This window comes from Scleropages formosus, chromosome 2, assembly GCF_900964775.1.
Source record: "Scleropages formosus chromosome 2, fSclFor1.1, whole genome shotgun sequence".
Classification (NCBI taxonomy): Eukaryota; Metazoa; Chordata; class Actinopteri; order Osteoglossiformes; family Osteoglossidae; genus Scleropages; species Scleropages formosus.
Window position 1 is genome coordinate 25,765,803 of NC_041807.1, and position 14,279 is coordinate 25,780,081.

Below are 14,279 nucleotides of genomic sequence, written 5' to 3' on the forward strand. Positions count from 1 at the left end.
TTCATAATTGTCTAACGTGCGAATGCTGTTCAATAGTAGATCCTGTTGGGAGCACTGGCAGTTATAAGGAACCCCTGGTTCCGGCAAAAGGGTCAAAAGTTAAAGAAATAAAACTCACCGCCAGAACCGGTTACATGCTTGGAATTACTTGTTAAACAGATGATGCTGGCAATATGGAAGATTTGATTGAAATGTTAAAACAGTATAGAGGTAGCAATTCAAAACAACTGAAAAAATGCAGCAGTTTTGGTAACTATTACATTTATGATCTTTATAAGACTAATCTTTAAATTAAGCTTATAAGTAAGTACAGTGTATGAACTGTTTGCTTGGTCTTTTTTCCCTGAACTTTTTACATCTCATTATTTTATGATTAAGGATAAAACAAAATACTCTGTAACATCACACTGCCTTTAAGCTAATGACCCATCTCTCTGAATTCATGATCTTGAGGTAATTAGTTTTGCCTTGTGTTTATAATGAAGTTTTAGGTAGATGGAGGCACTCAGTTATATATTACTAATTAAGAAATAAGAGGCTATGCTAAAGTCTTGTAAGATTGGTGGGGCTCCAAGCTGTGGGGCACAAAAAGATCGCTTTGCAATTGGAGACCTTCAGAGCTTTTTCAACGGAGAGAATGCGAATGAAAGAGTATCTTCAGACTCTGGAAATTTGGGCTGATATCTGTGCTAGAAATATAGTCAGAAAAGAAAAGATTGCACATTGTTAGTGAAGTGTGTTTTTCTGCATGTATTTGTAAAACTGGGCTACATGCATGTCACACTTGAGCATGTGAGCTACAATAGAGCACTCTCTCTGTATTCTCTCTGCATCTTAGGAAGGCCACAGGAAATGCTCATAACATTCTTATTAATCAGTTGCTCATGAGGATCTATTTTTCTTTTGCCTATTGTAGGAGATTTCACTTTTTCCCTTAAATGCAGTTAAAGAAAGGTTGAAGAACTGGTCAAAATGATCAAAAGTTCCACATTTAAATTCCTGGAGGGCAGCTATTGTTATAGTATTGAGCAAAACTCTTAACCTCCATCATTTTTAATACATAAAACTGTGTAAGTGGGCAGAAGTCTCAGTATACCCCTTGTGGTCAGATGTGTTTACCTTTAGTTTTCCAAGTGCTTAAACTCCTTGATGTAAAAAATGATCTGGGCAGAGTATTCATAATCCCTGATTAAATAATTTTCTGATAATGATTTCTCTTTTCATGTCTGATGTTATATAGCATGAACAGTTATCACTATTGGCAGAACAACATGTAAAAAAGGCTGTGGTATTGATTAGCCACATGGAGGGGAGGTAATTAAACCACAGTAATACATGAGTCAGTGAATGGTTTATACAATTTTTAATGATGAGGCCAAGGAATCAGTGTTACTTGAGAATTGTGGGGTCCACCAATTAATATATGGATTCTTATCTGAAAATATAATTTTAATTGCACCTACTCGACTGATGAACATCGGTGCATCAAGTGGAAAGTAACAAAGTAGGTTTACTTAAGATTCACGTCTGCAGCCATGTCTCTTTCTCTTAATGTAATGCACACATTGTATTTTTGCCGAGGTGTATGTTGCTTTGAAAAAAAGCGTCTGCTAAATGAAGAAATGTAAATTGGAGTATTTTTTACATTTTTAATGGTAACCCTTTGAAATATTAATTTGTGCGAAGCATCATTAATTGCATGTTCCAGGACCCTAATGGTGAGATGAGAAAAAAAAAAAATCAATACATACTAACAACTGATTGCAATGATGACAAATGCACTTTCCATTTCAACACTAAGAAAACTGGGGGGTAAGTCTGACATCATCAAACAATGTATGAGGAAAGTAAAACCCCATAGACTATAAAGTTTATTGTAATGAAGTTCTCTGCAAAGGCAAAAGCAGCTTCATGATTTAACTTTTACTGTTTGCAGACACAGCAAATTGGAACAGATTAACCTTTTAAAAGACAGTCGATATGTAGTGGATGTCATCATTTAAACTAATCAGCTCTGTGGCCCTTTTCTTCTCTGCACCTTGGGAAGTGTGATCGCAATCAGACACTGTAGCTGGCAGCAGTTTAGGCACTGTCATTAAAGTATGAAATATGTAAGGCTCGTCATAAAAATCAGATTTCACATTTATTATAGGTATATGATCAAATCAGCTTTAAGCCAATTTTCCTCTAGCTGAAAATTAATTCCTCTTCATAAAAGAGGACATCAGTTGTTGCTTTAGTTATCTATTCATTCCAGTGTGTTAAAATTGGGAACATAGTATGTATAATAACCGGAAAAAACTGTTATGAATAATAATGTATTAATTGTAATACCCAGATAATAATAATAATAATAATAATAATAATAATAATAATAATAATAACAATTTGACCTGTATAGTGCCATCATACTTTAAGCAGGAATAAAACTTGGTTAAAGAATGTCGTTATAATATTATAAGGATAATGAAATATCTTACTAAAGGTTATTTTTAATCTTAAGTTAGTGTATGAGAGATCCCTAAAGAAAAGGATTGAACGACACAGAAGTTTTGATTAATTTCTTTGTGAACTTAAGAGTAAATCTTTGAAATACAGCTCCTTGTGGAAATTTATAGCCTTTAATGGGTACCCCACTTTTGGCAGAGATCTTCTGTCCTCTGGTTTGAGAAATAAGAGGAAAAAGGATGCTGAAGGACACTGAAGGGCACATGCTGTCCACTGGCAAAGTGCCCTGGCAGGAACACTCTGCTCTGAAGAGCAGTAGAGCCTATATAGAGCAGTGAACAAATATTGAAATATCATGTATTTCAATAGAGTTAACATCTACAACATAACATCTGTAACATTTTGGTTACAGAAAGATATCTGAGGCTGGAACTAAGTGATAAAACTGGAGCTTCACTATCCTTCTTTTACACTTCTCAGCAGGAGATGTTCATTATTGACGATGATATGTCCTTCATCACCTATGTTAAGCAGTGAGAACTTAGAAAGCAGTAACAGGCACTGAAGAGTTAAAAAAGGTTAGTGTAGAGGAGCGGGTCCCTTTGGGTTTGCTGGGTTTTTTCCCACTAAGGCCAGAAAAAGTTTATTCATTTCTCTTTTCTGTTCATGTGGCTTCTGTAGGTCGTAAAACTGAATGAGACATCAGAGTAAAGTTTCATCCAACTAAGGTCTTGGCCCTGTGGGATACATATTGGAATATTGTTTTTACACCCCTGTAATCTCAGTTTACCTTTAGTATTAGAGGTGAGCTGTTGAGAAGCTCTTGAGTCAATAGTAAGACTATCAGTTTTAAAAGATAGAGTGTAAGGTAACATACAGTTCCTTATATGCAAAGTGCTACATTTAAACCAAACAATTTTCACTCCTTCCCTAAAGGAACATGATATACTGTAGGTTCTCTATTCTTTGTACATTTGATAGCTTTGATCACAGGCTAAGGTTCCCCTTCTTTTTCTTTTTTTGTTCAAAAGTTTAATTGGAGAATGCAGTTGCAGGTTTTTAAAGACAATTCTAATTTTATTATTTGAGCACTGGCTTACCAGGACAATCTGAAATGTCCTGTGATTTACTGATCATGCTCTGCAGAACACCCACAAAAAGTACATTGTACAATTAATTTGAACAAGGAACCCTTTGTTCTTTGTAGCAAATTACATAAATTCCTTCCAATTCATTTATACCTTGAATATGCATTAAACATAGCATGTGCTTGCTTGTGTGTTCTTTCCATGAAAAGTCCTCAGATGTTTCCTAAAAAATGACTTATTTCTGTTTCATGTATCTTTCATGATATTTCCAGTGAAAGTTAATTGTGATAATTAATACATTATTATTAAAATGCCACCAGCACTGAACAGATGAAGAAAAATGCATGCCATGTCCAGACCTATGATGACACACTATGTGTGGGTGCTGTCAGTTTTCATAGAGCAGAGCTGTCGCCTTCATCTGATTTAATCAGATACTTCATGTAACTCTTAGGGGACTGGCTCTTATTTTATTGATCCTTATGGAAAGAGAGGATTTCATTGTCTAAACAGTCTGACTTATTGCACACTAGCTTATTCTATTGTGTTGTGTTAACATGTATTCATGAAGGGAAGTGAATTGGTTTCAAAGTCTGACATACACAATGGATAACACATGCAGCAGGGTGATGCACAATTGTAAGAAACAGCATTAACAGCTTTAGTAATATAAGATGTTTTATTAGATGTTCCAAGAGGAGAGAAAAAAAAAAAAAAAAAAAAAGAAAAATACATGCATAGAAACATACATTATTTTTGTCACGTGACTTATGTGGAATTGAGTGTAAAATAATCTAAGCGCTTCAACATTGTTTGGAAAAAAGAAAAAAAACAAGTAATTTGCAAACTCCAAATGCTATGTTATTAGTTTTATTTAACCATAAGTGTAAAACCCAATATCTCAGCCTCCTCAGTGTTTTGACAGCTCTAAGGCCTTAATCTACTTTTTAAAAGTTATTCTGGATACTAGTTGCTACCTGTCCAATCACATAGGAGGGTGTATTATACATTATACAAAAATTAAAAAAACAGAAAATTAAAGATCTGCAGATGGTGGAGATTAAATACTTAGTCTTCAAATTAATAAGACTTAGAGGAGTATTCATTTATTTATGATTATGTAAATACATAGCAGGAATTCCAATTATGCAGCTACAAAAAAAGCTGTATGAAAGCTTTCACAGTATTTTCTGGTCTTACTTACATATCCGGTCAACGCATGCATGTTGTAGAATTCATATCTGTTAGCAAAAAAATGTTAATAGTATACATATTTAATTATATGCTTATACCCAGCTTTTGAGCTTAGCTGCTTCCCTTTCGTAATTAGTACTGTGGACCGTTGTAGAGAAGAGTCAGCCACAAGACAGCAGAACTTTTAAATAAAAAAGGTTTAATAAACCAAAGAGAACCAAAACGAGCCCTTCCAGGTAAAAGGCACAAACAAAAACCAAAAGAGAATTCCAATACCTCCAGCCTCTTCCAAAAACACCACCCTGAAATATTCAGGCCAGCTGCTTTTGTAGTCCACACATTGGTCTTTAAGTGTCAGCAGCTGGCCGTCATTGTTCAATTAGGACAGGGATGGGTCCCTGGGAGCTCTCTGTCTTGGTGTTCCCACCTCCTGCCTTCGACTGGACCACCGACCAACTCACAGTACATAGGTTTCCAAATGAAAAAAATGAGATCGTGATACAGCTGGTCTGAGTTCATTAAGTAGGTTTTTTTTTTTTTTTTGCATGCAGATGGTGTATTATGTTCCCTGCATTCCCTTGCTAAAGACAAAACATGAATCTTATAAAACAGAGTGGAGGTAAAGTTGGACACCAAACATCAGAACTCCTCTCTTTCATGTACTAGGGTGCACCAATACCAGGCTGCTGGCCTTGAACAATGTCCCACACCTAAAGGTAGCTCCAGTGTGCCCCAGGTTCCATGTGGGCCTTGCTGCGTTAAGAAGGAGGTCCATGAAGCGGTGGGTGTCCTGAAGGAGTGGACAGTTTGGTATCAAGCTACCTCAGCCATGGTTGGGATCAATGGAGAACAAGGCAGTGTGTAATAGTAAAAAAGTGAGAAAGGTAAGTGGAAGTGTGGTGGAAAAAAGAAAAACTTTTAGGGGAATTTTCTCATTTAGTTTGCTTTAAGTAGTTAACATAAAGTAATCTGGCAGTGCAAAATTTTATTTCATTTTAAGACACAACACCATTCATTATTCTGAGTGATGAATGACTGTCTATCTTGTGACATGAATTCAGTAAAAAGTGTTCCACCACAGAATGATAATAATAGATTAAATATAGTCCTTCATTGCTCTTTTTGCTACAGTCACCATTAAGGTTTATAGCATTAAGCTTTTGGTGTGTGTGAGTCTGAGTGAGTGAGAACTTTAACACTGAGGCCCCCAGGTCTGGTCCTGCTGCAATAGTAGGTATACAGGTTTTTCTCATGTTTTAAAAGAAGCATTCCATTTCACTCCATATTTTAGTAATTTCACTGAATGCATTTATAGGCTTTCTTCTCCTTTATGTCATCATCCAGTGGCACATAGCTGCTTAAGTACAGCTAAAACAAGAAGAAGAAAAAACACACACATACTGTGGCCTATCAGGACAAGTAGTACCAATATAACTGTATAGTTTTAGATATTTTGGTTCAGCTAAATGATTCATAACACAAAGAAGTAATTTGTAAAAGCTTGTTTTAAGGTGGTTAAACAACCAACTTGATTTGCTGACACTGATTTTTGGCATGTTAATTCCCATCTGACTGATTAAGTGCAATTCATCTGCTATGATGTTTCTCTGGACCTCAGACATTGTTCATATGTTGCAGTACGGTCCATGTGTACCATTAAAAAGTATAAAATTTAATTTAAAAATATGATTTTTTTAAGAAAAAATTCTTAATCGACATAAAGTTGCCTTTTCACTTTTTCCTTTTTGTTTTTTCAGTGATTGTGGGGTGCCTTGCGACGGACTGGCGTCCCGTCCTGGGTGTGTCTCCTCCCCCTCCGGCCTTACGCCCTGTGTTGCCGGGTAGGCTCCGGTTCCCCGCGACCCTATATGGGACAAGCGGTTCTGAAAATGTGTGTATGTGTGTGTGTGTGTGTGTGTGTGTGTGTAAACACATGTAATATGTCTGTTAGTGTGTGAGTGACGCAGAGAGAGTGTGTTCCACTGATGTATGGATGAGTGACCCTTTGTAAGTAGTGTATTTAGCAGTGGAAGTCACCTTGGTGAATAAGGTGTGTGGGCTGGTAACACTACATCGTGTCCACTGGAAGTCGCTTTGGAGAAAAGCGTCTGCTAAATGAATAAATGTAAATGTGTCATTTTTAACTGTCATTTGTTGACACCTTCTCAAAGAATTTTTTTTTACCCGGTGAGGAAATCTGTTGCAACACCCACTGTTAGACGCATTAGTGGTTTAGACATTGTGTTAAACAAATTATGCAGTAAGCACTTTTATAAGTTGTGAATGAATGGATAAAAAGCATATCCAACAACGCTAGAATGTCTCATGAGCACATCACATCTATTCCAGCATTCAGTAGTATGATCAACATGATAAAACACTTAAAGTTATAATGCAATTTTTTTATTGCCATATAAAGAACCCCAGGCTGGATATTATAAACCAGTGATAAGTATATTATCATTTGGTTTATATCTCACTTGGACTTCTCTCTGAACTAGGTGTGCAATTGTGTGCCTCATAAATACTGCACACTGTTTCCTCTGCTGGTAAATTGTTTTACGTTGCATGACATCAGTTTGCAGAACGCTCAGAGAGGTTACTGGCGGCTCACAACAAGCTGTGGCTTGCTGTTATTAAAGGGATTTTTTTCCAGTTGGCTGTTATGATGCTCTCTGTAGGCATATAAATTCTGTTGTCAGGGAAACGAACAGTCTTCACAGAGAGTATAATGTGAAACTTTCATTTCTCAGTGTTTGCTGTACTCTGTGATGACTGGCCTTCATAGGCAGTTTGGAACCATGTTGGGACAATTTCCTATGAGAGTTAAAAACAGATTTGTGATATGACCTACCATCATTCAGAGTTTATTTTTGCTCTGTACTGTTGGAAAAAAAATGAACATGCAGTCATGATATCTGAGGTATAAACACTGTGATCCCTATGTTTTTATAAATGCAGGAAACTAGAGATTCCACAGTTATGTGTTTACAATTATGTGTGAGTACCTGTGGGCAACCTGGGCAACACTTGTATGGGACAAACTGGACAGAGGAGTGAAAGTATAACAATCCATGGGTCCTACATCTCTGGGACCTGCTGCAGAAGAGTTGAAAAGACATAGCAGCTCATTTCCTGATCAAACTTGTTAACTGATTACGATTGGAAAAACTAGCAAGTGTACTCAAACGTTTTGCTGGTACTGCATTTATGTAAACATATGAAGATTTTGGGAGAACTCATAAAATTGAAGGGTTGTGTTTCAGCTTTAGACATACACTCTCCTCAATCCATGCCCTGCTCATCCTTCACTTTTGTCACAATGAACATCCAGCAGGTCTTGAAAAGCAACCCTTCAGACATGTCACATACCTATACAGACATCCACACTATGACGTTCACAACAGGACCACCTTTGACTCCTCTGAATCAAGGAACAACAGGTCTGCTTGACTTTGACCTGTCTGCATGCAGGTCTGAGAAGACCCAGCTTAAGTATAAAAAAACCACATAATTTGTAGGGAGTGGTCCTTCCTTCATTTTTGTATGTGCAGCTTCGGAGATATGATTATTTAACAGGTCTGACAGAATCTAACATGTGCCATAGCACTAACCACTGCTTTGTAAGAGATCGGTGCAGAACACAAGGTAAAATTCTTACCCTTTCCACAGAAGCTTACTGTAGATCATTGGTTGCCATAGCAACCACAACATATCAGACAAGCAACAACTCAGACTAGCAACATGAATTATTTATAACAAGTCCCAACATTTTAAATGTTCTAAATTTTATTTTTGTATTGTTTTTCAGTTCAGACTGCATTGCAGAATTATTCTCGCCATGTTGTTTCTATATATTCTTTAACAATCAAATTCCAAGGTTCTATCCATTTTTCAGTCATATCCACAATGTCCACATTCATAAGCCTCTTCTTGATGGTTTATTTTATGCCTATGTCTATCGTCAATCCACAGACAAGTCCAATATACATGCATTTCATTATTTATATATTTTTAATATTAAATCGCATGCTTTGACCAAAGATGGAATGATAGCAAGCTATTCAAATCGACCTCTGTTAGAAGACTAAGAACTGACAGGAACTTCCTGTAAACAGATTTTCTGCACAATCCTTAGTCTCAGTAAAATTAATTAAACCAAAATCAGAAGTGAAAACAGTTACATTTGCTTTTGTATATATCAAGGCCTGCATTTTCCCCCCTGCATCTAATGAAAAGCCCATGGTGGACTGCATAGTTCAAGTTCAACTGGAATTACCTTGTACTAGCTGGACCTCTCATCTGCTACAATATGGAATTATTCCTGTAGTTAAATCATAATCAAACTTTAAAAGACCTGTTATTTTTCAAAATCCAGTTACTCAACGTATATTAGGCCCAATTGGGTTTGGTGTAATCATTTTTCATATTTTGTCATTGAAAATGTTGGGCTTGTGCAAGTCTTATGCAAATATTTTTTTCTATTTATTTGCTGACAAAGAAATACTTCATAACCTACATAAGATTATCTCTATATATTGCCACTTCATTTTACTTCCTGCATTTAGTTTTTGGCAAACCTATCCGCTGATGCAGTTTATAGAGTTCAGACGGTGTCATGTCCTGTGAGTCACTTGTTTTTTATAAATAAGCTGTTCATCTGCCTTTATAATGGCCAATACCAGTGAAAACACAGAATAATATGAGTAAAAACTGTAAACTTGACATGTATTCAGTGGAATGTCATATTATCTTTATTCTGAGTTTAATAAGAACTGTAATTTTCCACATATTTTCATTGATGTTCTGTTCATTTAGCTGGTGTTCATATTTGCAGTGACTTTAACACCAATTGTGGAAAATATCATTTTTGGCTGAGTGACGAGATACTGCTAATGGGTAGAGGTTACGTGTTATGGCAGCCAACAACAGATCAATTCCTCTTGTTGCATGAATCAAAAGCATAGTTACTTAGAGATAACAAGAGGGATAATTAGGAGGGTGAGGGGGTTGGGTGAGGCTTAAAAAATTTACAGTACACAATGAAAACAGTCAGAAATTAGGACAGCTGGTAGCATAGAGGTATTTGGACCCAAAGATTGCAAGTTAGAATCCCACCACTGGATGTAGTACCCTTGAGAAAGGTACTTAGCCTTAATTGCTCCAGTAAATTTACCAAGTGCTCCATGTGTCATTCTATACCGTACTAAAATTCAAATGGAAATATATGCATGACATATATGGAGGGCTTGCTTCAAACAGAAATTTTGCTTCAGACTGAAATAATTTTGCTGTTAGCTGCGCTTGTCAGTCTCCACATCAAAAATTCATCTACACCTACATGAAGCAAGTGTTCAGGTTCTTCAAAAGCAGGTCCTATTTCTTATGGATTCTTTCAATGCATCCTTCTGAAATCAATAACCCTATTTTTCAAGCAATCTCTTGCCTTTTAACTGCTGAAATTATTACCAAAACTGAAAAACTAATACTGATAAAATGCATTAATTTTGCAGATTGTCATTGTGGTTTCATTTGACTTAGTGAAGATTTTATTCAGGCACTCACTCTATTGTAGGCTCAGATACAGGTGAAGTATACATATGAGATCCAAGATTTTCGACGAAGAGCCATTAAATTGACTCAGTGCAACTCAGACTTCACATATTCAAACTTTCTAGATGTTTCTTGTGATGCTGCAAATTAAATAAGTTATCAGCTGGCCAGAGAAAGGCTCTTGCTTTCTGAAGCACTGGAAGTATTTGAAGATTTTAATAAAAGGTCATTGTATGTTAGCTTGTTTTATACTTTTGCTGCTAATGATGTAGTATCAAAGGCTACTGCTTGTTGTAGCTAGCCATGTTCTCATGTTCATTATTCATGACTTTATTAATCTCATTTGTACATTATATTTTATCATTAACTGTCTTATATTATTATTCTTTTTGAATAATATTTATGATTTTAAATTAGTTTACTATGAGGACTCAACAAGGCATTTCTTGTCCTTTTTTTAAAAGGAGGAGATTGAATGGGTTGTTAAGTCCTTGTGACGACATAAGAAAAACATTTGGAGCTACGTGGATGAGGAAGGCGCGATCCAGAGAGGAATGGAAAGCGTGCTGTGACCAGCGGAGTCGATTCGACGCCCGATAGTCTGGTTGGTCAAGATGTCAAGATGATGTTAAGTCCTTAAAGGAATAAAGCAACCATTTTGGGTTGTGACTTCCTTCAGTGTTAGCAATGACAAAGTCATTTCATTAATTATTCCTCACAGAAACAAATAGGAAACTGTTCACACTGGCCACCACATCTTAGGACATCCACCATAATCTAGTCAACCTGCTATGCAAACATGCAAAATAACAAATCAGAAAAGCGAAGACAGACTGCAGACACTACTTCCATCAAAAAGTAAATCTGAGACATTTTTTTCTTCTTCTTCTTCTTATTATTATTATTATTGTTATTATTATATTCTGTTCATTTTTATATAGTAATATCCATTCAATTAAAATGCTTTAGATTTTAGTGTTTGGATGTTAACCCCTAGACAACTCTTTTGTGCTTACACTTCTTATTTTTTAAACCGTAAAAACAGGGAGAATTTATTTGTGAGTATTGTACAAATAACCTTTTGCTTGCCACTTAAATCTGAATTCATAATTTATGACAGCAAAATTTAATAGACAAAAAAAGCATTAATCCTTAACATCCCATATTTAATCAAAATTCAACCATCAGCACAATTCTATTAGAGATCAGTTGGAAGAAAAAACAGAATGCACCGGTATCCACCCGGACCAAGACTGAGAGCTGCTCTATTTGAACATGAAAATGCATCACCCTTTGTCTGATATCTACAACTGCTGATCATGGCTGATCAAAACTTCTTAATCTTTATTTAATGTTTTATACAATGCCTTATAGTGCTTTTTAATGCAAAATAAAAATGTAATTAGATATAAAAATGAAACTGTTTTTAATCCACATGCATTTGATATACATCTCAACAATAGCTATCAGTTTCCATCTTTCTCACTTTCTCACATGTAAAATGCAAAATATGCATTTTGAATCATATTTCCCAAATGATAAAAGTATATATTCCAGTGATATTTCATTCATGTTTCATTATAATACAAAATATGTTAAAAAATTCCCTTGAAAGGTGACAGAAAAAAATTGTAAAACCTCAGTGTACTCCCTTCTACATTTCAAGCCAAATAAAATATTTTTGGTAGTCAAATAAGGATTTTTTTTCTGATGATGATGCTGTGTAAGCAGCTCCCACATTTCATGTCCAAAATAATGCGATTTCATGGTGTCATTGCTTTGTTAGCCAAAAGTGCCACTTTGCCTCCTGAAATTAGACAGAGTAAAATCTTTTCACTCTATCCTCGATTATTTTAGGGTGTCTCCTTCAGCCATTCTGATTAACAGTTAATGCTTCTCCTGAAGTGCCCAGTAAGTATGCTTCTGTAGACTGACACAGGTATTTAAAGTACATTAGAAGTGAGGGAAGTTTGATAAGTCTTATTACAAATATGTGCATGTTCAGATTTAGACACATTATTATTACACTCGAGGCACACATTTCTACAATGTAAGGCATAGGCTACAGTGGCCTACAGCTTTTGAAGGAGCAATCCCCAAATAGCCAAAATAAGTGCAGCTGTCAGTAATGAAGTCTGTGTTCAGGGTGTAGGATGATGGACCTGTAAAGATCACCAAACAGTGGTACATGATGATGTGAGCTGTAGGGGGCTGCGCCAGGCCACGTGGCATGTCCAAATCCTGTCCAAACCCTGTCCAGTGTCCCACCAGGCCCAGTACTGCACTGTCTGTACTCCAAAAAAAAAGTCAAAGGTCCGACAATGACATGATGACGCGTGTCTAACTAAACAAGCTCCATCCATGGTAATGAATGATTAATACACCATAGCATAACGAGTAAACCAATCTTTGCTTTATACATTTATTTGGTGACATGCCACTACTAGTTGTGATTTCAATCGTTGTTACTGCACGATTTTCATGGTTTGTTTTGGTGAAGAACAGGTCTCGGTCGGAGAGAGATGCGTCTTAGCGAAACGACTAAAAAGCGGGGTGCCGCATATTAGGGGGACACCGCGCACTTTGTTTCAAGGTACCGAAGTTCTCCGCTAACTAAAGCCAGTTCAACAGACAGTCTTTCTGATGACGCCTGTGTGGTAAAGCAGTCTGAAGTGGAGTTAAAAAGCCGGGCATGTGCGCGCGTTCACAGCGCAGTCACAGAGTGTGTCCGGCTCCTGACAGTAAAATCCAACATGTTCTTTCACTCACTGAGCATACAGTAATGATCGCTCCCTGAATGAAACTATGCTCATTGATACGCGCTGGCGGTTCACTTACAGTGTGTGTGTGTGTGTGTGAGTGTGCGTGTGTGTGTGTGTGTGTGTGTTTGCGCTCCGCTACCCCACCCCCACCGCTCCGCGCGTCCTCCTCCGTCTCTGCGCGCGTTCGCCTCAGTCTCCGTTAACTCCGCCGGTCCGCAGCACGCTGCACACACACGCGACACACTTCGGATTTATCGCGCCTCCACACGACAGAACAGGACAGGGCAGGACAGCGCAAGGCTCCCTGGTCAGGAGACCCCACGGTGGACCCTCGTGTCATCTCCAGGAATACCTCGGTTTATTCGGTGAGTGAGCGCGCAGTCAGTCACTGCTCCTCCTAGGTAGGTGATGGCGCGAGGCGCGAGGCACTTCGCACGTGCTTCCCACTCAGACTAAGTCGGGCTGAGGCGAGCATGCCATGGTGCGAACCAAAAGGTGATCATTATGATTATGAGACGAGCTGTGCCGTAGAACTGAGACACAAACTATTTCCCACGAGCTGGCTTCTTCTCGCGCGTCCTTCCAGTTCCAGACCGTAGTGTTCTCTGCTCGGTCAGTCCTAGGTCTCAGCCCTGCCCGTGGCGCGCGCACCTCACCGGACATGCCATGGCATAGAAAACTTTTTTCCTCTCTCTTCGTTTTCATTCACCTGAGGCTTTGTCGCTCGTGTCATGGCGCTGCTGTGCTGCTGCTGCTGTGCTGTGCTGCATACTCATACTCAGTACTGCAACTGGTGCCAGAAACTTGCGGGTGTTGTGTTTACGCGGCACCACCACCTTTGCGCTAGTCTTAAACTTTTCGTCAGAAACAACCCTGGAATTCCAGGACACGGTCGGGTCGTCGAAGTTCAAGAAGCAAAGTTAAAACGTAGATAAATTTGATTTGCCAATACGATTTTCGTACAAAACTTGTGGAGAAAATGTATCTTGAGAAACAAACAGTATCATATGTGTCTGTGTCGCCGGGGCTCGAACTTCTTTTGTCTCGGTTTGATATTCCGCGCGGTATGACTAGTAGTAACATCATCAGAACGCATGCAGGTTTTATTAATATAGTATGGTACAATAACGGACACGAGTAGCTTTCACGTTTCTGGCACTTCAGATGGTTCAGTTCATCTTTTGTGACAGGAACACAACATAATACGCAGCAATGAACCCTTGAGGTTTGCACA

General features: G+C 37.7%; 1 protein-coding gene across 2 annotated transcripts in view; it reads left to right on the forward strand.

The window, feature by feature from the left end:
- Positions 1–13,234: 13,234 nt before the first annotated feature.
- Positions 13,235–14,279, forward strand: part of LOC108937021 (caM kinase-like vesicle-associated protein) — a 38,903-nt gene continuing 37,858 nt past the window's right edge. For both annotated transcript variants that reach the window (XM_018756762.2, XM_018756763.2), the window contains exon 1: positions 13,235–13,410. The gene's annotated coding sequence lies outside the window, so the exon portion shown is untranslated. The remainder of the gene's footprint in view (positions 13,411–14,279) is intronic.